The following is a 27,215-nucleotide window of genomic DNA, read 5'->3' on the forward strand; positions in this document are numbered from 1 at the left end:
GGATAAAACTTTAAAACATCCTTAGCGTACATGATAAACTTGCTTTGCAGAAAGGTTGTTTGCACATTTAAAAATCAGAGACTTATGGTACCAAATAAACATAGCCAGTTCAAGCTATGAATAACACATCCAGAAAATTCAGGTGACTGGAAGGAGCCTTCAGAAAGAGAATAGCCTGCTGGCTTTTGTCAGTTGGTCATTTGGTCCTGGATGGTCTGAGTATGTTTCCTCTCAGTCAGGCTATTGGTACACATTGTATTGTAATCACCCCAGTATGCATACAGATTGGACACAGTTCAAGGACTGGGCAATAAAACATAATTAAGAAGTGACTAACTTGTGGGAAAAGATGAAAAGAGCTCAGACTATGAAAGCCATGTGGCAGAAAACCCTGGGAGGAGGTGATCACCATTTCCAAGCATGGAAATTCCAGAAATAAAAGGCTAGAAGAGGAACTTCTTTGGAGATGATTTAAAAGGTAATGGCATATATTTGAACAATGAGGATTCCAGACTGAAATCTCAAGAGGAAGCTTCCTTGTTGTGGCTCGCAACAGGAATAATCCGTTGAGGAAATGATAGAATTCCTTTTAAAGTGTCAATAGGTGAAACAGCAAGAGGAATGCGGGCCAATCAGATAACATGAATTTGTCCTCCAGCAAATGCTGCATGGGAGCTCAGTAGAATGAATAAGATTCTCCCAGACCCAGGGTGAGGGAGCAGAGTCTCTACTGTAGGGGGCAGTTGAATGGAGAACCTTGATTTGGAGGGAAGAAAATTCCCGGTTTTTCTTTTGCTGAGGCTGAAGAACAGAAGCTCATCAAGTAGAGGAGGGTTGGCTACCACTGTAGCCATAAAAAGGGAGTGGTAGTCAAGATTTTCAGCTTTGCAGGCTCTCCAGGCTCTGTGTCAGCCATTCACCTCTGCCTTCATAGACCGAACACAGTCATAGACATAGGGGCTGGGGCTGTGGCTGTGGCTGTGCGTGTGTGCGTGTGTGTGTGTGTGTGTGTGTGTTTTAAGACAGAGTTTTGCTCTTGTTGCCCAGGCTGGAGTGCAGTGGCGCAATCTCAGCTCTGGGTTCAATCCTCAGCAATCTCACTGCAACCTCTGCCTCGTGGGTTCAAGAGATTCTCCTGCCTCAGTCTCCTGAGTAGCTGGGATTACAGACGCATGCCACCATGCCCAGCTAATTTTTTATATTTTTAGTAGAGATGGGGTTTCACCATGTTGGTGAGGCTGGTCTCGAACTCCTGACCTCATGATCCACCCGCCTCAGCCTCCCAAGGTGCTGGGATTACGGGCATGAGCCACCGAGCTGGCCTCACTGTGTTTTAGTAAGACTTTATTTGCACAAACAGGCAGTGCCTAGGGAGCATGGTTTGCTGACAGCTGATCTCAAGACATGGGAAAGACGCCCTGTAAAAGAGCAAGGAAATTTAAAGAGAAATGGGTTCAAGTACCATTTCTATACTTAATGGCTAGTTAATTAATCTTTTTGAACACCTGGGGTTTTTTTTGGTCCATGAAAAGGGTTAATTGCAGTGCCTCCTTCATGGATTTGTTTTCAGAATCAAATGGAACAAGGCCTGAATAATGTTTATCATAGGCGTGGGTACACAGAAGTACTAAAATAAGAGAAAGATGAAAAAGAACGCATGTTTTGTTATAATTCTTACTCTATTCTATTGGGTTTGTGTAACTGTTTCCTTCACTAGAATGAGCTCCTGGGGTTCAAAGATCCCACTTAGTTAACACACATCTCCAGTGCTTGTCATGGTGGCACATGGTGGGTGGTGTCTTGGGTGTGAAAGCAGCCTAGAGATGGGGGTTTAGGGGCAGTGGTTTAGGGAGGGAAGGCTGCCAGGGGAATGGGAACCAAGGAAGCAGGACAAGGTAGGAAAAGAAGCAAAGCAGAGGTTTTTGTCAACTGGAGTCTAGCTTCAGCCTGATGCCTTGGGGATATACATTGCCCATATCGGGAGCAGATACTGCACCCCAGCATTAGCTCCTGTTGAAGCAAAAGACCGGCCTTTCATGCCCTGGAACAGTCAGTTACTGGCCATGGGCTGGCCTCTTTAAGAGTGAGGAGATAATCTCCCAGGTGAATTGGCTTCTGGTCTGCTGAATGAAAGCAGCTGGGAGCTGTTAGCTCTGCCAGTGGGTTGGGGGATGGGAGAGGGAGGCATGACAGCTTCTCTGCAGTGCCCAATTATTGCTTGTCCCGTAAAAGCCTATGTGTTCTGAGGTTATGCTCTAAATCACCCATGAAACACAGCTGGTTTATAGGAAAATGGAGAAGGGCAGAGCTCGGGTGACTAAGTCATCACCTGTCACTCCAAAGATAAATTGTTTAGCTTAGAGGCTGAGCCCAGAGATGGTGAGGAACTTGACTCAAGGACGGTGATATTCTGTCTTTGCAGGGACAGGAAGTGGCTTCTTTTTCAGTGGCCTGTGGGTGTTTCCTTTGCCTGGAGGAGTGTGTGGCATCATCCAGACTGAGTGTTGCTGAAATCCCTCACCGTCCTTGACACAGTGGCAATAACGCCACAGTAACATCTGCCTGGGTTCTGGCATCTAGCAAGAGTGGGATCGAATCCCAGCTCTGCCACTTTAGCCATATAACCTTGAGCCAATGACTTAGCAAATATAAGCCTCAGTTTCCATGTCTGTAAAATGGGGACAGCAATATTTCCCAATTCTTAGGGCTTTTGTGAGGATTAGAGTTAATGCGTATAAAATGTTTAGTATGATGGCTGGCACCTAATTAAAGTTCAATGTCAATACATGGTTATTTTATTTACTTTCTTTGTTATGATGGTGTATTTATTTATTTATAGAAATGGTGGTGTTCAGGTAATGTTTCCCAATTGTCATTTGCATATTACTTTGGACTTTTGCCATATCTGTTGCCACCTGTACCATTATTTATTTAACATACATTAATTGACTCTTGAAAATAAAACTTACATATGATAAACTTGCCAATAAGACCAGGGCAATAAGGGGTTTGAATGGGCTAGTGCTTGGTCTATGGTAAATATGCTATGAATGAGAGCTACTATTATCATCAGCATTGACATTAAATGACTCTTAGCTTTGTGTTCTATCTCACTTCATTTCTTCCTTTTAGAATCAAGTTGCCTGCATTCTCTGCACTGGATGAGGTCACGTCTTTACTCCTGCCTGAGCTAACCGAAGCATTCTTAAAGTGGCTTGCTTGGCTAAGAATTTCATGCATAATATCAGGGGATTTTTTTTTCGCTGTTAAATAACCTGGGCTGTGACAGATTACAAGGAAGTTGTTACTCAGAGCTAAAGGCTGAAAACGGATTGTAGGGAGCAGTGGAAATTCCCCTTCCTTGCCTAAAATAATTGGAGCTGGAACACGACAATATGAGCTTTGTCCAGGCTTGAAACAATATCCTTTCCAAGTGAATTTTGTACGGAAATACTTAGCAATATATAGTGGTAGTTCTCACTGACAGGCTAGAAAAAACGTTAGTCATTCCCGGTAGTCCGTAGCTAAAAGGGCCATTGTTAGGGACAACGAGCCACCCCCCCCCCCCGACAGGAGTGAAATCTAAGCGTGTGGACATAGTAATATTGGACTTACCTGACTTCTCCCTGCCCTTTCTTCCATCTGCTTCCTTTACTATCAAAAGAATCTAATTCCGGAAATAGGCATGCTCTCCATTTGTTTGATTATTTTTATTGCAAGTATGTTCGTGACACCCTTCCCCGGAACACTCTCGACCAGGTCCTGAGGAAATGGGAGAAGGAAATGCCCAGGTCCTTATAGTAGACGCGAGTTCAGAGTAGCTGACTCAGATGAACGTCAGTGAGTTCAAATTCCAAAGCAGTTTTTAATCCCATGCCTTGAGCTGGGTCAGGAGGTTGATAATTAGCAAGGACATGTGTCCAGCCCTCGCAGACTCAGGATGTAAAGATCTGGAGATTTTGTTTGAATGAATATTCCAACGCTAAAACGTTATTCTATTACAGTTAAAAAAAAAAACTGGGCAAGATCTTATGAAATGCTTCACTCTTTTTTTTTAAATAAAAATTTATTATTAAAAATAATTTAAGGCTAAGAGAAGGGGGGCCAGGAATAAAAGTGGGAAGTTGTCAATGAGCTTTTTTTGTTATTATAAGCTCCAAGAAATTCTGTTAATGCTGGTCATATTAGCTAGTGTGAAGATTTTCTCAAGGCCTGAAATCTACGGCATGCAATTTACGAAGCTGCGGCACCAGTGCCAGGGAACATTCCTCTGTAAAGGAAGAAGGAGGCGGAATGTGATGGTTATTTTGATTTGCCTTTCCTGGCTGAGGTCTCTGAAATCACTCTCAACACAACAGGACTCCTCCTTTGGGGAGGGTCTCCCTCTCCCACCAACCTTGCAGGTTCAGGAGGGGATACTGGGGGCAGGAATTTGCTCCACCCACTAAATGAGACCAGATGATGCTGGCATTTAGTGGAGTGACAGGTGGGGCTTCAGAGCTCACTCAAGCCGTTCCTTGCTTTTCCCTCTTCTGTCCCTCTCGTTAGTGCAGAGAAATCGCGTCTTTAAGCTTCTTGAATGGATGTGATTCCAACTCTGCCATCCCAAGCGTGGCGGGGGTAACAGTAGGAGTGAGAGGGAAATACCAATATTAGTGGGGCCTGCCAGTTTCTACATGTGCAGGTCCCAGAGGAAGCTTGAGCTGGGAGGGTGTGGGGTACCTGCTCTTCCCTTAGGAAGGGAGTGTCCTCCTCCTCCCGAGTAAGTGCAATTTACAAAGGCATATGTTTTTCTTATACTGTACCATGGCACCTAAATGCAAGCCAACTTTACATCTATTAGAGTATTCAAAGAAGTGGTCATCTCTATACTCCACAGTGCCCTTATGCGGATGCCTAAAGAGACTTGAAAAGAATCCTCACGGCAGCAATGGGTGGACACAGTGATCAAGTGCATATGTATAAAATGGCCAAAAGGAGAATTGGTTCTGGCTGGGTATGTGTTCCAAGTATAGTCAGAGGGATTCTGTCTGGGACTTTTGTGAGAGCTATTGGAAAAAAGGTGTGTGTGTGTGTGTGTGTGTGTGTATGTGTCTTTTGGTTTCTTTTGGACTCACCAGCTGTGGGGATCATCTAGGCCTGAAGCTACAGACGATCGCTTTGCCATTCACATGGAGACAGCCTGCCTGAAAGTAATGGCAATATAGAGGAAGGGAGATCCAAGAAATAGAGAATGGCACACTCCGGATAACCCTTCTTGCCACCTGAATCCAGCTGTGCCTGAAGTCAGCAGTAAACTTGGATGCTTCAGTTACAAAAAGTGGTAGGTTCCCTTTCATTCTTAAACAAGATTGAGTTATGTCGTTGTCAAGTGCAACTAAAGCATTCTTGGCTATTTTATCCTCCTCCTTTTGATCTGAATTCTAAACGTACAGGTAAATACTTACTTTGGTTAGAGACTGAACTTTGCAGAAGAGAAAACTCATTATTCCAAGGACCAAGAGTTTAGGCTCATTTGTGCGCCAGGCTGGACTTTTATTTTGAGGAATTGGCCTGCTTTCATCACAGAAAATTTGTTTAAGCTATTCCAATTGTAATTGAATAGTTATTTATGGCATAAGTTGGAATCTGCCAATGCCCTCAAATGTTGATATCTGTGATGAGTGCAAACAATTTTTTTAACAATCACTTTTCATAACAGAGGTACAGACTCAGCCCCTGAGTCACCCGTTGGCTAACAGTTCTTTCTCCCATTTGTGATGGCCATTCACACATCTGAGTTTTTGATAAACATACACTCCCAAATATCTGTCCTTAATGAGACTCTATGTTATGCTCTGGCATGTGGGATGTTGCCCCATAATCCTGTGGCCCCGGTACAGCCAGGTACATACTTCCTGTGGCTTCCCACTGAGTGAGTGCTGATTTCACCATTGGAGGTTTCAGCCTTTGACTTGTTTTTCTTGTAGATATAATGCTTCATGCCAAGTCATCCACCGAACACCGTGCAACCAGGGACAGGCTGAGTCGTCTAGAGATGCGAAAGGAAAATTTTGTAAGCTGGTTGCATAATCATCGTTCCTTGTTAGTGCTAGTACCTAAGAGGACTGTCTTCCTTTTCCAGCTTTCCAGAGAGCTGTGTGCCCTCAGGAAGCAAGTCCAGTAGGGATCTATCCCCAAGAATATGGACATTAAACCGGTGCAGGGCCCAGAACCACACAGAAGCTGGGAGAGACACAGCTGCGCCCATTCAGTGAGGCATCTGGCATTTCAAGACATAAAGATGAAGAGATGCCAAAATAGGGGTTACCTAAATTTATGAAATATTTTTCTTTCTTTCTTTTTTTTTTTTTTTTCAGAGACAGGGTCTCATTCTGTCACCCCAGCTGGAGTGTAGTGGTTGCATCATGGCTCACTGCAACCTTGACCTCCCAGGCTCAAGTGATCTTCCCACCTCAGCCTCCTGAGTAGCTGGGAACTATAGGCAGGTCCCACCATGCCTGGCTAATTTTTTTTTTTAAATATTTTGTAGAGACAGGGTCTCCTTATGTTGCCCGGGCTGGTCTTGAACTCCTGGTTTCAAGTGGTACTCCAGGCTTGGCCCCCCAAAGTGCTGGGATTACAGGCATAAGTCACCACTGGTCTCCTTGGAATATTTTCAGTGTTATATTGAACAGAATAAAAGCTAGAATACACAAACAAAATTACTGTTCATTGCAAGGACATCATGCTGTATACAAGACTATGAAGTTAATAAACATATTATCTTAGAATGAGCTAGAGGCAGCATGATCTGTGGATGGGTACATAAGTGTAAAATTGTCCTATTATGAATGCATTCCTATGAGTTCATGCAATCTTTCTGGAGATGACATCAAAAGTCAATATGAGGACAAGGCCACATGTCCCTTGGCTCTTCACAGCCAACCCTACAGATGACATTAAGTTAATAAAAAAACTAAGATTTTTTTTTTTTTTGAGTTTTGCTCTTGTTGCCCAGGCTGGAGTGCCGTGGCACTATCTCTGATCACTGTGACCTCTGCCTCCTGAGTTCAAGCGATTCTCCTGCCTCAGCCTCCTGAGTAGCTGGGATTACAGGCACGTGCCACCACATCTGGCTATTTTGTTGTATTTTTAGTAGAGATGGGGTTTTACCATGTTGGTTAGGGTGGTCTCAAATTCCTGACCTCAGGTGATCTGCCTGCGTCAGCCTCCTAAAGTGCTGGGATTACTGGCATGAGCCACCGCGTCCGGCCAAAAAAAATTAAGATTTAAAAACATGATTAGGTTGTGTCTTGTGCTTCCTGCCTCAGTTGGCCTGGAAGAGAAGGGCAGTGTGGTGTAACGGAACGAATGCTAACGTGATGGGGACCCAAGGGAATTCAATGTTTGCTCTGTGGCTTTGCCTCAACCAGTTGTGAGAGCACGGGGGAAATCACTTACTATCTTCGGATTTCCCCATCTATAAAGATGTAAGTGTTGGACGATGGCCTTGTAAGTTTCTTCTAAAACTTTGTGATCACATCAGTTCCGTGTGAACGGTCTAGGTACTAGGTATAAAGTGGTGAGAAAAATCACCTTACGCAGATGATTCCTGAGCACAGGGAATGAGGTAGGTGGTGAAGACAGAGAGGTGAGAGGATAAAGGGGGTGGGGTTTATGTGTATGTTGATAATAAGCAAAAATACCCACTCTACAATGTTAGAGGGGGCAAATGCAATGAAGAGCAATGAGCAAGGAAGGAGCTAGGAAGTGGTCAGGAAGGCCTCTCTGGCCATCAGTGCTTCCCAAATGATTGGATATTTTTTTAAAAAGACACTAATAAAGGATGTGCTATAGAGCGGGTGGAGAACTCAGTGGGTAGGAGAGCCACTGAAGAATCTACTAGATAAAGGAAATGACTCCCTGATGAGTGAAGAGTCAGAAAGGGGAAACGAGGTCGGCGCACTGCCTCAGTGACTGTAATTCCAGCACTTTGATAGGCAGAGTTGGGAGGAGCACTTGAGTCCAGGAGTTTGAGACTGGCCTGGGCAACATTAGTGAGACCCTGTCGCTACAAACAATCAAAAATTAGCCAGGTGTGTGGCGTGCATGCCTGTGGTTCCAGCTATTCGAGAGGCTGGGGCAGGAGGATCACTTGAGCCCAGGAGGTCAAGGCTTCAGTGAGCCATGATCATGCCACTGCAGAGGGAGATCCTATCAAAAAAAAAAAAAAAACCCAACAACAAAACAAAACACGAAAGGGGAAAGAAGAACTGTGTTAGATTCCAGTAGCACTTGTGAGATGCCATCAGGCTGGCCTGGATTTGAATCCCACTAGAGTTAGAGTTGGGATTCAAATCCCACCTCTAGCGACCTCAAGTCCCACCACCTCCCTGATCCTGAATCTGCATTTGTAAAAGGAGAATAAAAGGAAGCTTTAGCCGGGTGCGGTGGCTTACCCCTGTAATCCCACCACTTTGGGAGGCCGTGGTGGGTGAATCATAAGGTCAGGAGTTAGAGAACAGCCTGACCAACATGATAAAAACCCGTCTCTACTAAAAATACAAAAATTAGCTGGGCCTGGTGGTGTGCGCCTATAATCCCAGCTACTCAGGAGACGGAGGCAGGAGAATCGCTTGAACCCGGGAGGTGGAGGTTGCAGGGAGCTGAGATCATGCCATTGCACTCCAGCCTGAGTGACAGAGCAAGACTCTGTCTCAAAAAAAAAAAAAAAAAAAAAAGAGGAAGCTTCAGATGTCTCTAAAGAGCTTAGAACAGAAGGACACATGAATAAACGCCCAATATTAGAATAAATGCTATTATTAGAAATTGCTCATACTGAGGATCAACTAAGCTGTACTTAATCATACTTTCTATGTAACTTCCTTTCACCCTCCCCCAAACAAGCTATGACCCCATTTTATGGATGAGGTAAGTGACTGAGTCAAATGATCCCGACGGGTTCAAGACTGAAGGAAGTGGTGGGGTCAAGGCATGAATGTTGGTCATCATTAGTACTTGTCCTCCAGCAGCGCCAGGGGAGGTTATAATGACCCAACTGCTTAACAAGAATGTCAGCCCAGACCAGCATCAGCTGCAGAGTGGCTGGGCTTTTCCGGCAGTAGACAGTGAAGAAATATCATATTTGACAGAAAAACATTCCGTTGTCATTCAACATGAACGTGTTTTATAGACATGTAATTTACATACATCACAATGTACCAATGCTGTCTTGTTTTAAATTTGCCTTTTCTCGAATTTCATATAAATGGAATCATATATTTCTTTCCGGAACATGTTTTTGAGATTCATCCCTATCCTTGAGTATATTAATAATTCCTTCCCTTACCAATTGATGGACCACAATTTGTTATTTATTTACCAGATGATGGACAGTTGGGCTCTTTCTAGTTGTTGGCTATGAAAAAAGCTGCTGTAAATATTTATGTACAAGTTTTTGTGTAGATGTACATTTTTATTTTTCCTAGGTAATACCTGGGATTGAGTTTAATTAAGACTTACCGTAAATCTACAATCACCAGGACAGTGTGTTATTGGCATAAGATTATATATAGAAATATATTAAGAATATTAGATATATTAAGAATTAATATTGGATATATTAAGAATTCTTAATAATGGTACATAAAGAGATATACCCACAAAAATATGATAAATTGGTTTTGTATAAAGGTACCAAATTTATTTCATAGGAAAATGGTTGTCTTTTCAACAAGTGATACTTGAATAATTGGAAATCAGTATGCAAAAATTATGAATGTCCACCATTACCTATGGCCTACAACAAAGATTAATTTGAAATGGATCATAGAGTTAACATACCTAACCATAAAAGATAAACACATAAACCCTTAGAAGAAACTATAGGAAAAAAAGTCTTTGTGACTTGGATTAAGTAAATATTTCTTAGGACACAAAATCCCCAGTCATAAAGGAAAACAATGGATAAATTGGTCTCCTGAAAATTAAAACCTTTTGATCTTCAAAGTTAACTATTAGGAAAATGAGAAGGCAAGCCACAGTCTGGGGAAATATTTACAAAGCCTATAAATAATAAAAGGTTTAATATGGAATATGTACATGTGAAGAACTTCTAACTCAATAAAACAATTTTATTTTTATTTTTATTTTTTTAGATGGAGTCTTGCTGTGTCACTTGGGCTGGAGTACAGTGGCACGATCTCGGCTCACTGCAACCTCTGCCTCCCGGGTAAGTGGTTCTCCTGCCTTAGCCTGATGGGTAGCCAGGACTACCTGCACGCGCCACTGCGCCCAGCTAATTTTTGTATTTTGAGTAGAGACAGGGTTTCACCATGTTGGCCAGGCTGGTCTCAAACTCCTGACCTTGTGATCTGCCTGCCTTGGTCTCCCAAAGTCCTGGTATGACAGGCGTGAGCCACTGCACCTGGCCCAAAATAATTTTTGTGATGGGCAAAATACTGGAACAGACACCTCCACCCAAAAGAGAAATTAGAATATCAAATAAGCATATACACAGATGCTCAACACCATTAGTCATTAGGGAATCAAATTAAAACCCACAGTGAGATATTTTCACACTCCCACTAGAATTGCTAAAATTTAAACGATTGATAATCCCAGATGTTTGCAAGGATGTGGAACAATTGGGACTTCTGGGAAGGCAAAATGGCGCGGCCACTTTGACAAACACTTTGGTGTCTCTTGTGAAGTAAAACATAGACTTTTAGCATATGACCAATTGTTGGAGTATCACTTGTTGAAAAGACTACCATTTTCCTATGAAATAAACTTGGTACCTTCATACAGAACAATTGATCATATTATTGTGGGTATATTTCTTTCTGTTCCATTGATTTCTATATATAATCTTATGCCAACAACACACTGTCCTAGTTATTGTAGATTTATGGTAAGTCTTAATTAAACTCAATTAGTTGAAGGCTTCCAATTTTGTTCTTTCCAACGTCCATTTACGGAATGCCAACATGAATACAGCTCTGCCCATTTGTTCAGCGATTCATTCAGAGCATCTGTTACATGCCAGGTTTGGATTTGCGTGCTGGGATTCAGGTGTTTGGATTTACATGTTGGCATACATTTATAATATGAATCCCCAGCTGGGCACAGTGGTTCACGCCAGTAATTCCGGCACTTTGGGAGGTCGAGGCAGGTGGATCACTTGAGGTCAGGAGCTCAAGACCAGCCTGACCAACATGGTGAAACCCAGTCTCTGCTAAAAATACAAAAAATAGTGGGGTATGGTGATAGGCACCTGTAGTCCCAGCTACCTGGGAGCTGAGGCAGAAGAATCTCTTGCACCTGGGAGGTGGAGGTTGCAGTGAGCTGAGATCTCACCACTGCACTCCTGCCTGGGCCACAGAGTGAGACTCCATGTCAAAAAAAAAAAAAAAATCCCTGCCCTTATAGAGTTTGCAATCTATTGGGGGCTGGGGGAAGGAGGCAGTGGAAAAAGTAATCAGAAATATATATATTGTTATTTGTCAGATATATACTCTGTGTGATTGTGTGTGTATGTGTGTATGTGTGTAGTGACTAGTAGCAAGTTCTGTGAAAAGAAATCAAGCAAAGAAAGGAGCAGGAGGGTGTTCTTGGAAGGACTGTGAGCTGGTGAGACTTGAGTATGAACCATATGTATGGGGTTAGGGGTGTGCTGTGGAACACACAATGGGAACAGCGCTCCAGGCAGGGAGAAATGGTGCCCAGAGCCTACGCACAGTGGGAAATGTTCAGGTGAGGTTTCTGCCCTCAAGGAATCTAAATTTGCGTGGAGGAAATAATCCAAGTTTTAAAAAGTTCCTTTTAGCGGTCGTGTCTATGAGCAAAATAAAGAGCTGGATGACAGTTAAGACTTATATGATTCAAAGGCAGTTATGCAAAGGCCTGGGGAAGAGCTTTCCAGGAGAGGGAACAGCAGGTGCACAAGCCCCGAGGTAAGAAAGGGAAAGTCCAAGACCAGGAGGCAGGCTGATACGGAAGAATCTTCTCCAGGAAGTCCAAAGGATGACCCGAGACTAGACTTGAAGCAGGACCTTGTGAGCCCAGGTCAAGATTTAAATTCTACTCTAAGGGGCAATGGATACCATGGGCTGTGGGTTACATAATCAATTCTACTATATGACTGCTTCATTGTAACTTACTGGCAAGGGTGAGTGCTTGGCCTGTATTTCAGAAATTTCTAGAGTCCTGAGAAACTGCTGGGGGTGTGACTGTGTCATCTGGCAACTTCCTGTGAGCCCCCTAATCTGGGGGAAATTTATGAAAATGCTCAGGGATAGATGTACTTCACATTTTGACTGTTGAACTGCCCTGTATGCAAATAGGAACTGTATTAGAATGAAGAATGAGTTTTGATAGATGGGGTGTGTGTCTGTGTGTGTGTGTGTTTACAATTCTTAATCTTGATGAGTCATGAAGTGTATTTCCACACTTCAACTAAATGAATCTTCTGTTTATTGTTTATAGTATTTCTCTGTCCACAGCTTTTAAAACACCTTTTATTTGAAAATAAGTTCAGGCTGGGCACAGTGGCTCATGCCTATAATCCCAGCACTTTAGGAGGCTGAGACGGGTGGGTCACTTGAGGTCAGGAGTTTGAGATCTGGCCAACATGGAGAAACCCTGTCTCTACTTAAAAAAATACGAAAATTAGCTGGGCATCGTAGTGCATGACTGAAATCCCGGATACCCTGGAGGCTGAAGTATGAGAATCGCTCGAACCCGGGAGGCGGAGGTTGCAGTGAGCTGAGGTCACACCACTGCACTCCAGCCTGGGTGAAAGAGTGAGATTCTGTCTCAAAAAAACAAGACAAACAAAACAAAAAAATCACACACACACACACACACACACACACACAGAGAAAGAAAATAGTGCAAACATCAAAAAAGTTACAAATATAGAACTAGTATAAAACTACCTGTATTGCTTTTATTTATCTGTTAATATCTTAATATCTATCTGCATAATTGTTTGTGCAGTCCTGTGACCCGGAACATTCTCACAGCTTTTTTTTGTCTGTTATGATATTAGCATTTTCAAAGACTACACCTTTCTCCTGTTATGAGGGAATGTTCCCCATTTTCAGTTTGTCTGATGTATCTTCATGATTAGGTGTAGGTTATGCATTCTTTGCTGAAATGTGGGGCATAGAGGATGTTGTATCCTCCTCAGGATATCACATCTGGAGGCAGGTGATGTCTATCTGTTCATCATTGGTGGCATTAAATACCTCTAATGCTTCATCCAATGTTTGTGGATGAGACAAGGAGGGGGAGGGGAGGAAGATATTTGAAAACACAAGATGCCATGACTCGACATTAGTTAAGCTCTTGAGTCATCTGTGCTGCTGAATTAACCACCAACACCAGGCACATGTGGGCATGCACACGAGCACACATGCACATGTTACACACACAGCTCAGTTCTATTTTGCATTTTTAAAGCTATCACCAAAGTCCTGTTTTAACATTGAGGACATTGGAAGAAATAACTTCGGGAGATTTTCAAATTCCACATTAAGGCTTCACATGTAATTAGTACTTCCTAATACTTCCTTAGGTCTTATAGGATTTGGTGCTATGGGTAAGAAGTCTGTGGGTACCAGCCAAGCAAATGCATTAGCTTAGAACAGTAGTTTTCAGCCCTGGCAGTTCATGAAATTCTCCTGGGTGGATTTAACACCCGATGCTGTGGAGACCCCCACCCCAGATCAGAACCTCTGAATTTGGGACACAGATGGGGGTGTTTAGAAGAAGCTCTCCAAGAACTTCTGATATCCTGCCAAGGTAAAGAACCACCAGCTGAAAGGTGTGATTCTGGAGCTTCAGGGATCCCCAAATATTCCTTGCCCTCTGGTCAGGGGCTCCCTTTAAAAGATAACATAGATTGAGGACTTACTGTGTACCAGGCCACATGTCGTGGGCATCCATAGATTTTGTATTCACACATTTATTTCCCTTCATTGTGTAAAAGCTCCCTAATTTTCCTTTGGCTAACTACCACCCTCACTTTCAGCTCATGTGCTTTTTAGGGCGCCAACTATTCGCTCTGACTTCAGGGATGAACATTGATTCCCTGCTTGGCAAACTGATCAGTTCATAAATGATCTAAGTGATCAAATGAGACTTGAGCCCCGGACTTTCATTGAAATTATTGATCAAGAGGCTGGATGCAGCAGCTCACGCCTGGGATCCCAGCACTTTGGGAGGCCAAGGCAGGCAGGTTGCTTGAGTTCGAGACCAGCCTGGGCAACATAACAAAACCCTTTCTCTACACACACACACACACACACACACACGCAGACACACACACACACACACACACTTGGCCGGACACAGTGGTTAATGCCTGTAATTTCAGCACTTTTGGAGGCTGAGGCGGGCAGATCTTATGAGGTCAGGAGTTCAAGACCAACTTGCCAACATGGTGAAACCCCGTCTCTATTAAAAATGCAAAAATTAGCCGGGCCTGGTGGTGGGTGCCTGTAATCCCAGCTACTTGGGAGGCTTGAGACAGGAGAATTGCTTGAACTCAGGAGACAGAGATTGCAGTGAGCCAAGATAACGCTATTATACTCCAGCCTGGGCAACAGACTGAGATTCTGCCTCAAAAAAATAAAAAAAATTATAGGAATGTTTTTATCTTTTCTGGGACTTAACACTGAGAAGAGGTAACTGTGAAGTAATCAGAGTCTGCTACAGAGAGGGGCCAAGCTAAGAATGAAGCCAACATAGAGGAAAGCAGAAAAAGAAAATGAGCAGAGTGGATACGATCTGAGCTCCCTAGATTTAGCAATGCCTAATGCTATCAACTCCTGGATCATTAAGTTATATGAGTCAATAAATTCCTATTTTGCTTAAGCCAGTTTGAGTTGAGGTTTCTGCCATTGCAATGGAAAGGCTCCTGGTTAAAACACATTTAAAACTTAAAAAAATTTTACAGTAAGTCTAGGAAGTAGCTATTGTTAGTATCCTTGTTTATAGATGCTTTACAGACACCGAGGCTTAGGGAATTCACCTCTTCAGATGATTCCTATGTATACTTAAATTTGAGAATCATGGATAAAGGTACTTGATTTAGCTGCTTCTTAGGGATGATAGTGCTTCTTTTTTTCTCTTTTTTCTTCTTCTTTTTTTGAAATGGAGTCTTGCTCTGTCGGCCAGGCTGGAGTGTAGTGGCGTGATCTTGGCTTATTGTAACCTCCTCCTCCTGTGTTCAAGTGATCCTCCTGCCTCAGCCACCTGAGTAGCTAGGATTACAAGTTGCTTGGGTGGCTGCCACCGCGCCCAGTTAATTTTTGTATTTTTAGTTTTGCCATGTTGACCAAGATGGTCTCAAAGCCCTGACCTCAAGTGATCCTCCTGGCTTAGCCTCCCAAAGTGCTGGGATTACAGGCATGAGCCTGCACCCTGCCCATCTTCTTTTTCTTTTCTTTCTTTCTTTTCTTTTTTATGAGACAGTCTCGCTCTTGTCACCCAGGCTGGAGTGCAGTGGCACGATCTGCGCTCCCTGTAACCTCTGTCTCCTGGATTCAAGTGATTCTCCTGCCTCAGCCTCTTGAATAGCTGGGATTACAGGTGCCTGCCACCATGCCTGGCTAATTTTTGTAGTTTGGTAGAGACAGGGTTTCACCCTGTTGGTCAGGCTGGTCTCGAACTCCTGACCTCAAGTGATCTGCCCGCCTCAGCCTCCCCAAGTGCTGGGATTACATGTGTGAGCCACTGCACCCGGCATCTTTTTGCTTTTAAAAATAAGTCTGGAATCTAACAAAGTCTAAGCAAAGAAGGTTTAAAATCCCGACCCAGACCTAACTGAGTAGTGCCACAGGGCATGGAGTGAAATGACGAGCTTGGGTTGGAGCGGTGCAGACTGCAGTGTGGCTGCAGTGGCGGCTGCCACTTCCTAGCTGTGTGGCCACGAGCACACTGTGAAGACCCTCTGCCGCAGGGCTTCCAGGAGCACCACCTGCAGAGGGTTTCAAACGGCTTCACTGAGATGAGCCGTTGAGAGCACCTGCCTTGGCACTCAAACCTCCAATTTCAAGATTGGGAAAGACAAGTGTATTTCAGCATGTTGAGTTTTCTTTCTTTTTGTTTCCTCTTTTGGTGGCTTTATGAGGAAGAGGGAAGTGGCAATTGCTAAGAGGAGAATAACAAGATGTGGAAAAGAATGAGAATAAGACAGATAATGGGTGGAAGAGAGTCAGGTGGAGTGAAGGGATCAAAGAGCAGCACAGAACGCTGAGATCCACCCATCATCCCTAACAAGTATTCACGGAGTACCGATGTGTCAGGAACTGTCCTGGGTCCTCGGACCATGCTAGACTAGTCACATGTCTGTGGAGCTAGTGAGCAAGAGAGATGCCAAATAATTACGGAAAAGGTGTATCTGCCAAGTAGAGGTGAGTGCTGGGAAGAAAAATACAACAGGGAGAGTGATGGATGCATGTGGGACAGAAGGACACAGCCTTGTGTGGGTTGGGGATTGAGCCACCGGGAGGGAGAGTGTATGAGTCTGTTTTCACACTGCTGATAAAGACATACCTGAGACTGGGAAGAAAAAGAGGTTTAATTGGACTTACAGTTCCACGTGGCCGGGGAGGCCTCAGAATCATGGTGGGAGGCAAACGGCACTTCCTACATAGCGGCAGCGAGAGAAAAATGAGGAAAAAGCAAAAGCGGAACCCCTGATAAAACTATCAGATCTCAGGAGATTTATTCACTCTCAGGAGAGTCGCATGGGAAAGACTGGGCCTCGTGATTCAGTTACCTTCCCCTGGGTCCCTCCCACAACACGTGGGAATTCTGGGAGGTAAAATTCAAGTTGAGATTTGGTGGGGACACAGTCAAGCCATATCAAGAGGGAAAAGCCACAAGGTGGGAACACGCTTGGCCAGAAGCTATTGTGGCTGGAGTGAAGAAAGCAAGGACGGTGAGGAGTGACAGAGGCCATCAGGTCAGGGCGTGAAAGAGGATCCCAGAGAGATACAGACGTGTCAGTGGGTACAGGTCTGGGAGCACTGAATGATGCAGGTCTTCACAAATTCAGAACCGGTGGTGGCCCTCGTAGGTGGCCTTTGTAGGGAGGGCCTCCAACTCTAGCACACTTCCCTGCCCTGAGCACCCTTGCTTCAGCTTTGGCCAGGGTCCATGTCATCAAGATCATTGTCACCCTGTTAAAGAGGCTAGGTTTTGTTGGAAGGATGACGGGGAGTTCCTGGAGGATTTTAAGCAGCATGAGACAATGCGCTTTACATTTTAAAAATGACCTTGAACCAACAGAATGGGAAAAAATTTTCGCAGTCTACCCATCTGACAAAGGGCTGATATCCAGAATTTACAAACAACTCAAGCAGATTTACAGGAAAAAAACAAACAAGCCCATTCAAAAGTGGGCAAAGGATATGAACAGATACTTTACGAAAGAAGACATATATGAGGCCAACAATCATATGAAAAAATGCTCATCGTCACTGGTCATCAGAGAGATGCAAATCAAAACCACATTGAGATACCATCTCACGCCAGTTAGAATGGCGATCATTAAAAAATCTGGAGACAACAGATGCTGGAGAGGATGTGGAGAAAAAGGAACACTTTTACACTGTTGGTGGGAGTGTAAATTAGTTCAACCATTGTGGAAGACAGTGTGGCGATTCCTCAAGGCCTTAGAAATAGAAATTCCATTTGACCCAGCAATCCCATTACTGGGTATATATCCAAAAGACTATAAATCGTTCTACTATAAGGACACATGTACACGAATGTTCATTGCAGCACTGTTTACAATAGCAAAGACCTGGAATCAACCCAAATGCCCATTGATAATAGACTGGATTGGAAAAATGTGGCACATATACACCATGGAATATTATGCAGCAATCAGAAATGATGAGTTCGTGTCGTTTGTAGGGACATGGATGAATCTGGAAAACATCATCCTCAGCAAACTGACACAGGAACAGAGAGTGAAACACCGCATATTCTCACTCATAGGTGGGTGATGAAAAATGAGAACACATGGACACAGAAAGGGGAGTACTAAACACTGGGGTCTATTGGGGGGAAAAGGGGAGGGCCAGTGGGAGGGGGAGGTGGGGAGGGATAGCCTGGGGAGAAATGCCAAATGTGGGTGAAGGGGAGAAGAAAAGCAAAGCACACTGCCATGTGTGTACCTACGCAACTGTCTTGCATGCTCTGCTCATGTACCCCAAAACCTATAATCCAATAAAAAATTAAAAAAAAAAAAAATGACCTTGATGCTTCTCAGAGAATAGATTGCAGGGAGGAGGGCAAGTGGGCAGCAGAGAATGTGACCAGTCATCCGGATTTACCAGAGATGGAGGGGTTTCCTGGGACATGGCACTTTCAGGGACAAAACCAGGCACTGGAATGAGTTGATGACAAGAAAGCAGAGGGATGAGAAAGGAGGCTCTAGTAGTCTTGAACCAAGAGGTGTGAGTAGCTTAGACTAGGATAATAGCAGGGGGCAGGTAATGACGAGCAGCTGGATTTGAGAGGTATTTTGAAGGAGTGGTAAGAGGAGCTATTGCTTTAAGAAGTAGGCGAGACAAATCTCAGCTCCAGGTGGCAGGAAAGCCTTTCAGAAGGGGAGCTCCCACCCTGGGTCTGCAGGCTAGGTTGGCTGTGGGACATCAAGCCATTCATCTCCCCAGCTCTTTCCTTGGTGGGGGAGGCAGTGGGGATAATGATGCCAACCTTATGGTGTTGCCAGAGGATTCAATTGCACATCCTGGGATGCCCCTTTGCAGCAGGTGCTGGCTGACGTCATTTCTTAGGAGAAGAAATGACAAACATTGAAGAAGGCATTTAGGAAGTTGGTGGAGCAGGAGATACAGATGTTTATAAAATGAGAGCCAGCTCTCCTTTGGCCAGCCCTGGATCCTTCTCTGCTGTGTGTATCCATGTGTGAGACGGAGGTTTGGGGCTCTTATATTCAAGGCTGCTTTCTGTGCTCTCTGTTTCTTATCTCCTGTCCCCAGCTGTGGCAGGAGCTGTCACTCCGTCATTCTTGCTCCCATCGAATGCTGCTCGTCTTCCAACCCAGCCCTCGCCCTCTCCTGGCCTGCTGTGTAGTTACTTCCTGACATGGGATAGAATCTAAAAATGAAAGACAGGTCGAGCCCTGACAATTTGCAAGGCCATCTGAGAGGTCTTTGTGTACCTTGATGATGGGGTCCTCTCCCCAACCCCAAGGGACATTCAAAGGAAAAAGATAATAAAGCATAAGATATATGTTTGGAAATGACACAAAACTCTATGCATTATGATGGTTTTCTTTTGAGGGTTCCTCTTTGTTTCTGGAGGAGGTGAACCCCTTCTTTGCTATGCCTTAGCTGCAGGTTGAGCAATCCTGTGCCAGGTGCTCAGGTACCTGTCATTTCATTAGGTACACGCCCTGGAAACAGGCCTGATTCGATGGTCCCTGCTTTCCCCATGAAGCAGCAGTGACTCAAAGAGATGACACTGAGGCCTGTGGTCATTCAGTTTCTCAGCTAAATGAAGCTTCATTTAGCTTCATTTCTCCCAGGCCTCCTTCTCTTAATCTCCAGGCATCTATTTATCCATCCATCCATCCATCCATCCATCCATCCATCCATCCATCCATCCTTCTATCCATCTATCCTCTATCTATTGATGTATGTATATATGTATGTATCATGTATCTAATGTGTCTATTATGTTTATGTTTCTATTATCTATCTTTACTCATGTATACGTATGTATGTATCTATCAACCATCTATCTACCCATCCTCTACCTATTTTCCATTGATCTATCATCTATGTTTGTATTATGTATCTTTGTGTCTGTCATCTATTTATGTATCTATTACTTATCTATCTTTTAAAAATTTATTTAATAGAGACTGGGTCCTGTTATGTTGCCCAAGCTGGTTTTGAACTCTGGACTCAAGTGATCCTGCTGTCTCAGTTTCCCAAAGTGCTGGGGTTACAGGCCTGAGCCACCATGCCTGCCTGTACCTATCTATCTTTATCTACTTGTCTATGTATATTGTATGTATGTATGTATGCATGTATGTATCATCTATGCATCTTATCTATCATCTGTCTTATCTCTCTGTGTATCTCTATGACGATGTATCTATCTGTTATCTAACTATGTATCTATCTGTTATCTCTCTGGTTATCTGGTCTCTGGTGCCCACCTTCTCCCCACAGTCTTCTCTCTCACCCTGACTCTGAACTTCTCCAGGCTGGTGTTCTGTTTTCTGTAGGGTGACCTTATAACTAACCATCCCATCGAAGACACTTGGGGGGAGTGAGAGGAGGGGCTATTAACACTTCGGCAAAAACTGGCGCTGCCCTGAGCACTCTGGGCTGCGTGGTGGTTAGGTATGGATTTCTCCCCATTCCTCAGTACCTCACAGGCGCGCTGTAAACGTTTGTCGAGTGTGTTCTATCAACAGTCTCAGAAGGGGTGGTAAAAATACTCGTTTGTTTCATACAGAGAGAAACTGCATCACAAAGTGATGACTTACAAAATCACAGAAAGGAAATCAATGGTGAGGTGGAGCGAAACCTCTGCTGTAGAATTTCTGGCTTCAGACACAGAGCTCTCTCCATCAAGCATTTGTGTGCAGAAGCTAAGCTATAGGCCCAGGGAGAAAGCTTGAAGCAAAGACGTAATAAAACAGTAACAGCTGCCATTCACCAAAGCTGTGCCATGCAACTGTGCTTAGCCCTTTACTGTACTGTCTCACTTACTCCTTCAGGAAGGTGAGATGATTATAGAAAAGGGAAACGAACGTGCAGCAGTCACACAAATTGCTCATGGCCACACTCCCACCAGAGCCCAGCAGATCAGCCTCAATGCTTGTTTTCTTCCTAAAAGGTGCAGTGGAGTCATATTGCACATTTTCCATTTCATGCCCTTTCCACATGTTTTCCGGGAATCTTAGAGCATATAACACCTATCTAGAAAGGAACTCTTTCCTTTTGTAAATATGTTCAATGCACCAAAACAGGCAAACAAGATAACCCAAACTCATCACTTGCCTTAGCATGTCACTCCTTAAGATATGTAGAAACAAATAAGAAATTATGCTTAGTAAGGAATCTGCAAGGCTGAGGAGGGGGAGCTGGAGTCAAATTAGCTGGGTCTTTGGCCCCCTTCAGTAGGAGGAGCAAGATTACTGCAGACAATATAGCAAGGAGAATAAGAGAGAGGGAGGGAGGGGGAAGAAAGAGAGAGAGAGAGAGGAAGAGAGAAAAAGAGAGAATAACTGTTAGTAAAGGACAGCCCAAGAAAACTGCATAAAAGTCCATCTCTGGTACCTGGTGCCATCTTCCTCCCTTCCCCCACCCCTGAGTTTGTTTTTTTTTTTTTTAAATAGTCACCACCATTTTGTTGCCTGGCAGAAGTGTGAGATTCAAGGCTGTTTACAAAGCCCCTAGCAAGAGCAATCCCAACATCAGGAGGTTTGCTTTCCATGGACCAACCCCCTTGCTCTCCGTGCCCGTCTTGGCTGCATGCGTTGCACCTAACACAGTTTAACTGGCGTTTCTAAAGAGTTCTGCAAAATGGTGTCTGCTGGTGTTTGCAAGGGAGGCTCCCGCTGGGCGTCCCAAGCTGGGTGGGGGCTGAGTGTGCGGTTCCCTAACAAGCTGGCGGCTCTGAGCTCCGATTCTGACAGCTTGTCCTTCAGGTGACCTGTATTAGCTGGCACCTCAATTGCTGCTCACAAAGAAAAAGTATCACTGAAAGAAAGGAAAAAAAAAATCCTAAGTGATTGTGTACATGTTCTTCATTGAGACTATTAAACTCAGATGCCCTCTGCTGGGCAAGGCGGGAAGGGGAGGATGGGGAGGTGAGGAGGGCGGCCAGGAGGGCTCAGGAGAAGCCTGGAGGGCCTCCTTCCTGTGATCTATGGGCATGATTCAGGGCAAAGGGCGCCCATCCGAGCTGCTTTAGGCAAAGGGAAATACAAAACAAAACTGAAACCGCTGACAAAGAAATCATTCAATTGAGGAGAAATGAACTTCTCCGCTTGGATTTTTTTTTTTTTTCTGTTCCAAAAATTGTTGCTTTTGATAGGTGAGACGGAATCAACGGGGGAAAAAAAAGCAGGGAGATTGCTGGACACTGCCAACTTATTCATCAGGACAAAGAGCTTTGGGTTTCAGGGAAGTCCTGGCAAAGACTGTCGCCCAGTGGGCAGAGAGGGTAGCTGAATTACCAGGACACTTTTGAGAGTGAAAGAGGTTGCTATTGGTAGACAGCAGGCATAGTCCAGGAAGGTCCCAGGCAAATCCGACTACCTAGTCCAGCACTGCTCAGAGAGAACTTTCTAGGATGATAATGAATGTTTTGCATCTGTCCTGTCCTATATGATTTATTTATTTATTTATTTGTTTGTTTTTGAGATGGAGTCTCACTCGGTCGCCCAGGCTGGAGTGCAGTGGTGTGATCTCGGCTCACTGCAATTTCCAACTCCTGAGTTCAAGTGATTCTCCTGCCTCAGCTTCCTGAGAAGCTGGGATTGCACCCACCACCATGCCTGGCTGGTGGTGCCCACCACCATGCCTGGCTAATTTTTTATTTTTTGGTAGGGACAAGCTTTTGTTGCCCAGGCTGGTCTTGAACTCCTGACCTCAGGTGATCCACCTGCCTCGGCCTCCCAAAGTGCTGGGATTCCAGGTGTGAGCCACTGTGCCCAGCTTCTCATGTCCTATATGGTAACTACCACCCATATGTGGCTACTGGGCTCCTGAAATGCAGCTATGCAACTGTGAGGGGATGAATCTTTAACTTCATTTAATTTTTGTTATTCTGAGTTTACATTTAAATAGTCAGCTGTGTCTAGCGGCTAATGTATCAGACAGTAAAGCTCTGGTCTTTTTATTCATAGGAACACACCATAACCCCCATTGACAGCAGTTAAGATCCCAGGAACAGGCTTGTTGGGAGAGGCCCTTCAATTTATTCAATGAAAAAAATTCAGTTACCAAAAGTCACTGGGCTCAGTCTCCACAGAGGCAGAAATTCACACCACTTCTAGGAGACTTACAGGAGCTTCGAGAAACAAAACTTCTCCCAGGGAGAGTCAAGAGAGCAGCGACATTTCCTATAAAATGTCCAAGCTGGCCAGGCATGGTGGCTCACACCTGTAATCCCAGGACTTTGGGAGGCTGAGGTGGGTGGATCACTTGAGGTCAGGAGTTCAAGACCAGCCTGGCCAACATGGCGAAACCTCATCTCTACAAAAATACAAAAATTAGCCAGTCATGGCGGGCACCTGTAATGCCAGCTACTCAGGAGGCTGAGGTGAGAGAATTGCTTGAACCCGGGAGGCAGAAGTTGCAGTGAACCAAGATCACGCCACTGCACTGCAGCCTGGGTGACAGAGTGAGACTGTGTCTCAAAAAAAAAAAAATGTTCAAGGCCAATCCCAGGTCCTGGTGTCAGCCCTTGCATGTGGCACTGGCAACAGCAGCCTGAAAGGTTACTTGTGACTTGTTTCCAGTGCTCTCCTGGGAGCGTCCTGAAAGCTGGCAGTGTTTCTGTCTGGTCCGAAGAGACCTCATTCATTTGGGGTTGTACCAGCAACTTTAAAAGTGTTTTTTCTGCCCTTTCCCAGTGTTAATAGATTTTGAAAGAGGCATTTTTGTTTCTAATTACAAATTCCTGGGTGATGTCATTAAGCCCCCAAAACCCCGGTGAGGGCTGCACTGAATAGAGAAAGACAATATGCTAACAAGTTATCTGAGGGTGTCAGAAAGAAATGATGAAAAACAGTACAGTTGGGGAAATGTTTTCCAGCCTGCTTTCTGGTTTGAGCAACTGCATGGGAAGAGATAAGACACATATGGCTTTTATAAGGAGCCATTGGGATCTCTAGGGGACATGAGGCAGGAGAAAAGAATTGGGCTGAAAGCATCCAATCATCACATACTCACTGAGAAAGAGATTACAGTATAGCAAAAGAAGCTCTTCAAGGGCTCCTACAGGGACCTTTGGGGCAAAGATTCAGTGGGCTTTGGGACAGCTTGACTTCAGCTAGATGGTATTTGAATAATCTGCTAGAGAGAAAACAGATATAGCACACATTGTCACATTTAGCGTTGAAACTCTCGGTTTGACTATGAGTGATGTTCAGCCATGCCCGGGGGTGAGGCCTATACTCGCTTAGAAACAAGTGGGGAATTGAAGCAATTACTCAGATAATCCATAGACATTGCTACTGGCCAGTGCTGCATCCCTGATTTAGCCCAGAAACAGTAACGCTATTATAAGCTGTTGGTGATTTGTGGAGCAATCTTGAATTTATTAAGGAAAGGAGATTATAGAAAAGTCCAGAATGCCAATGGGATGCATTCAGATTGAGTCATGCAGAGTAAGGTGGGAAATTGAGGGCCTCCCACCCCCACAAGGAACATCTTGCTTTAGGCCAAAATGGAAATAAAACTTTGGGTTGAAATTTTGCAGATGATTCGTACTGTTTTTACATGTGTAGTTGATAAATTTCATGTTGGATTGTATGTAGATCAAAAGGCAGAAAATGGTAAAATGGCACATTAAGAATTTTGAGATAATATGAATTATTATTATTTACAGCTGTTTCTTAATTAGTACCTGCCCGTGATTTTGAGTGGGTCAGCCAATTGGAAAAATGCGTGCATTTGTTCAGTTGTTCAAATATACTTTGAACGGAATATAGTTTGCCTGCCTATAATGGAAAACCAAGATACCAGAAGCTTAGGTAAGATTTATGTTTCTTATTTTTTGCATAGTCTAGAGGTAGAGAGCTAGAGGCAGAGGTATAAATCAGAGGTACCTACCTAGAGGTAGGTAGCTGCAGGAGTTGATGTGGTGTGGATTTTAAGGCCCGATTTTTTTTTAATCTTTCCCTGAACGTCGTTTTCCAGGTAGCAGATAGTAACAACGTCTTTCAGGGAGAAGGGCAGAGGAATCACTGAAGTCTGCACTCCTACATGCTATCACCTTTAAGGAGCTTTTGGGGAACCCCCCAACCAATGATTCTGACATCTCATTGGCCAGAGGTCTGTTAAATGGCCATGCCTTGTTGCAAAGGAGGCTGGGAAATGTAGTTTTCATCTCCCCACCAAGTTGAAATTATGTTATTAACTAAGAAAGAAGGGAGACACGGCAGGGCGCCATGGCTCACTCCTGTAATTCCAGCATTTTTGGAGGCTGAAGCGGGCGGATCACCTGAGGTCAGGAGTTCAAGACCAGCTCTGTCAATATAGTGAAACCCCTGTCTCTACTAAAAATAAAAATTAGCTGGGTTTAGTGGCATGCGCCTGTAATCCCAGCAAGCCAGGAGGCTGAGGTGGAAGAATGGCTTCAACCCGGGAGGCGGACGTGTTACAGTGAGCCGAGACTGAGCCACTGCACTCCAATCTGGGCCACAGAAAAGTTAAAAAAAAAAAAAAAAGAAAAAAGGAACACTCAATTAGGGGTAAGCATCAAGTAGACTTTACCATTTGAAAGAATTAATAAAACACGAAAAATTATCTAGTTTTAACAAAAATCATCCTAACTCAGTAGATTATAGGGCCAACTTTTATTTTTAGCTAATTACCATGGAGCAAAATAATCATTATGTATAATAATTATATATGTCGAGGAGACAGTTAAGGGTTTGTGTGTGTGTGTGTGCGTGTGTGCTCTAAGAATGTGAACCTCATTCTTACTGGGTGAGCTTCACTGCACTTCTCCTAGGGGTTTTTAAATAAATTAGGTGTGTCTTTGTCCGTCAGCAACTGAGTCTCCCTCTATTAGCATCATTTCAGAGTAGTGCACTCCTGAGAACTAAATGAAGAGCTTCAGTAGTAGTTTCATAAACCTGAAATGCAGTGTCCAGAGCAAGTTCAACTTCATTAGCGATTTGAAGAGAGATTTATTGAGCCAAAGGGAAGACCTCTCTGAATGGAGTGTGTCTGCCTTGATTTAAGTAACTAAAACAACCATGGCATTTGAGTGGTGGTTAGGTTCAGGTCTGAAACAATTTCTTTGTGAGTCAACTGTTATTAGTGGTGGAAGAAAGGATGGGGATGAAGAGAAGGGCTGGGAGTAGAGACCATGGCGGGGCATAGGAGCCATTCACACAGGGTCTTGTGGGCGCATTAATGGATTGAATTTTGGCCTGTGGTTCAGTGGTTGGAAACTCTTTCAGGGTCAGGTGGTATGAGGCTGGCCAGCGTACAGAAAAAGAGAAAGGTGAAAAACTGCAGGACTGTAAGGCACCTGACTCCTCAAAGCAGTGGTCACTACCTGGCTCCAGAGGATTCATTCCATGGAAGACTAAAGACACAGTGCTATAAGCCAGTTAGTTGTTTATTTATGTATTTATTTTGAAACGGCATCGATCTTGTTGCCAGGCTGGAGTGCAGTGGTGCAATCTCGGGTCACTGTAAACTTCATCTCCCTGGTTCGAGCGATTCTCCTGCCTCAGGCTCCCAAGTAGCTGGAATTACAGGTGCCCACCACCATGCCAGGCTAATTTTTGTATTTTTAGGTAGAGACAGGGTTTCACCATGTTGGCCAGGCTTGTCTTGAACTCCTGACCTCAGGTCATCTGCTTGCCTTGGCCTCCCAAAGTTTACAGGCATGAGCCACCATGTCCAGGGCCAGTTAGATTTATTATGAAAAGCCCAATATCTAAATACTTATATGAAATCTGACTTCATAATGTTGGATCGAATTTTGTCATGTTGAGTCAAGTGCTGAACAAAGGTGACCACAGTTGGCAGCTGTTTTATGGGCAGCATGGTGCTAGCAAGGCTCTCTGAGCAGAGGCAACATGGACGCTTTCTCTTTCTTTTCCTCTTCTCTGCCTCCACCTCTTGCTTCCCCCCTCCCTGCCTCCTCTGACGTGTGGTTCTCTCCAGCAGCCACGGCAAGGATGCTTTTGAATGGAGCAGAGGATAGCACAAGGCAGGTAAGGTAGGTATCACCTAACGGCAGGAAAGCCAGGTAGAATGTTCTGGTCACAGTCAGGATTTGATTGGTTGTGAGTTGGAATTAAGGCAACGACAGTGAGGACGGAAAGGTGGGCTGAATTCTGGAATCATTTCTCAGGTGGAATCACGGGACTGGCGCCTGATTGGATAAGGCACAGGTGGGTTGAGGAAGGGAGTGATTTTGCGTGAGGTCGAAGTCACCATCTGGGATCTTGGCAGTTGAACCTACTCCACAGGGGTGTTCTG

The 27,215-nt window shown here is 44.2% G+C and overlaps 1 long non-coding RNA gene across 1 annotated transcript; it reads left to right on the forward strand.

Moving 5' to 3' along the window:
* Positions 1–2,853: 2,853 nt before the first annotated feature.
* Positions 2,854–27,215, forward strand: LOC128932062 (uncharacterized). The gene is made up of 3 exons (XR_013535257.1): positions 2,854–5,323; positions 5,970–6,055; positions 24,601–27,215. It is a non-coding gene; the product is annotated as an uncharacterized LOC128932062 (long non-coding RNA).

Source organism: Callithrix jacchus, chromosome 5 (genome assembly GCF_049354715.1).
Source record: "Callithrix jacchus isolate 240 chromosome 5, calJac240_pri, whole genome shotgun sequence".
Taxonomy (NCBI): domain Eukaryota; kingdom Metazoa; phylum Chordata; class Mammalia; order Primates; family Cebidae; genus Callithrix; species Callithrix jacchus.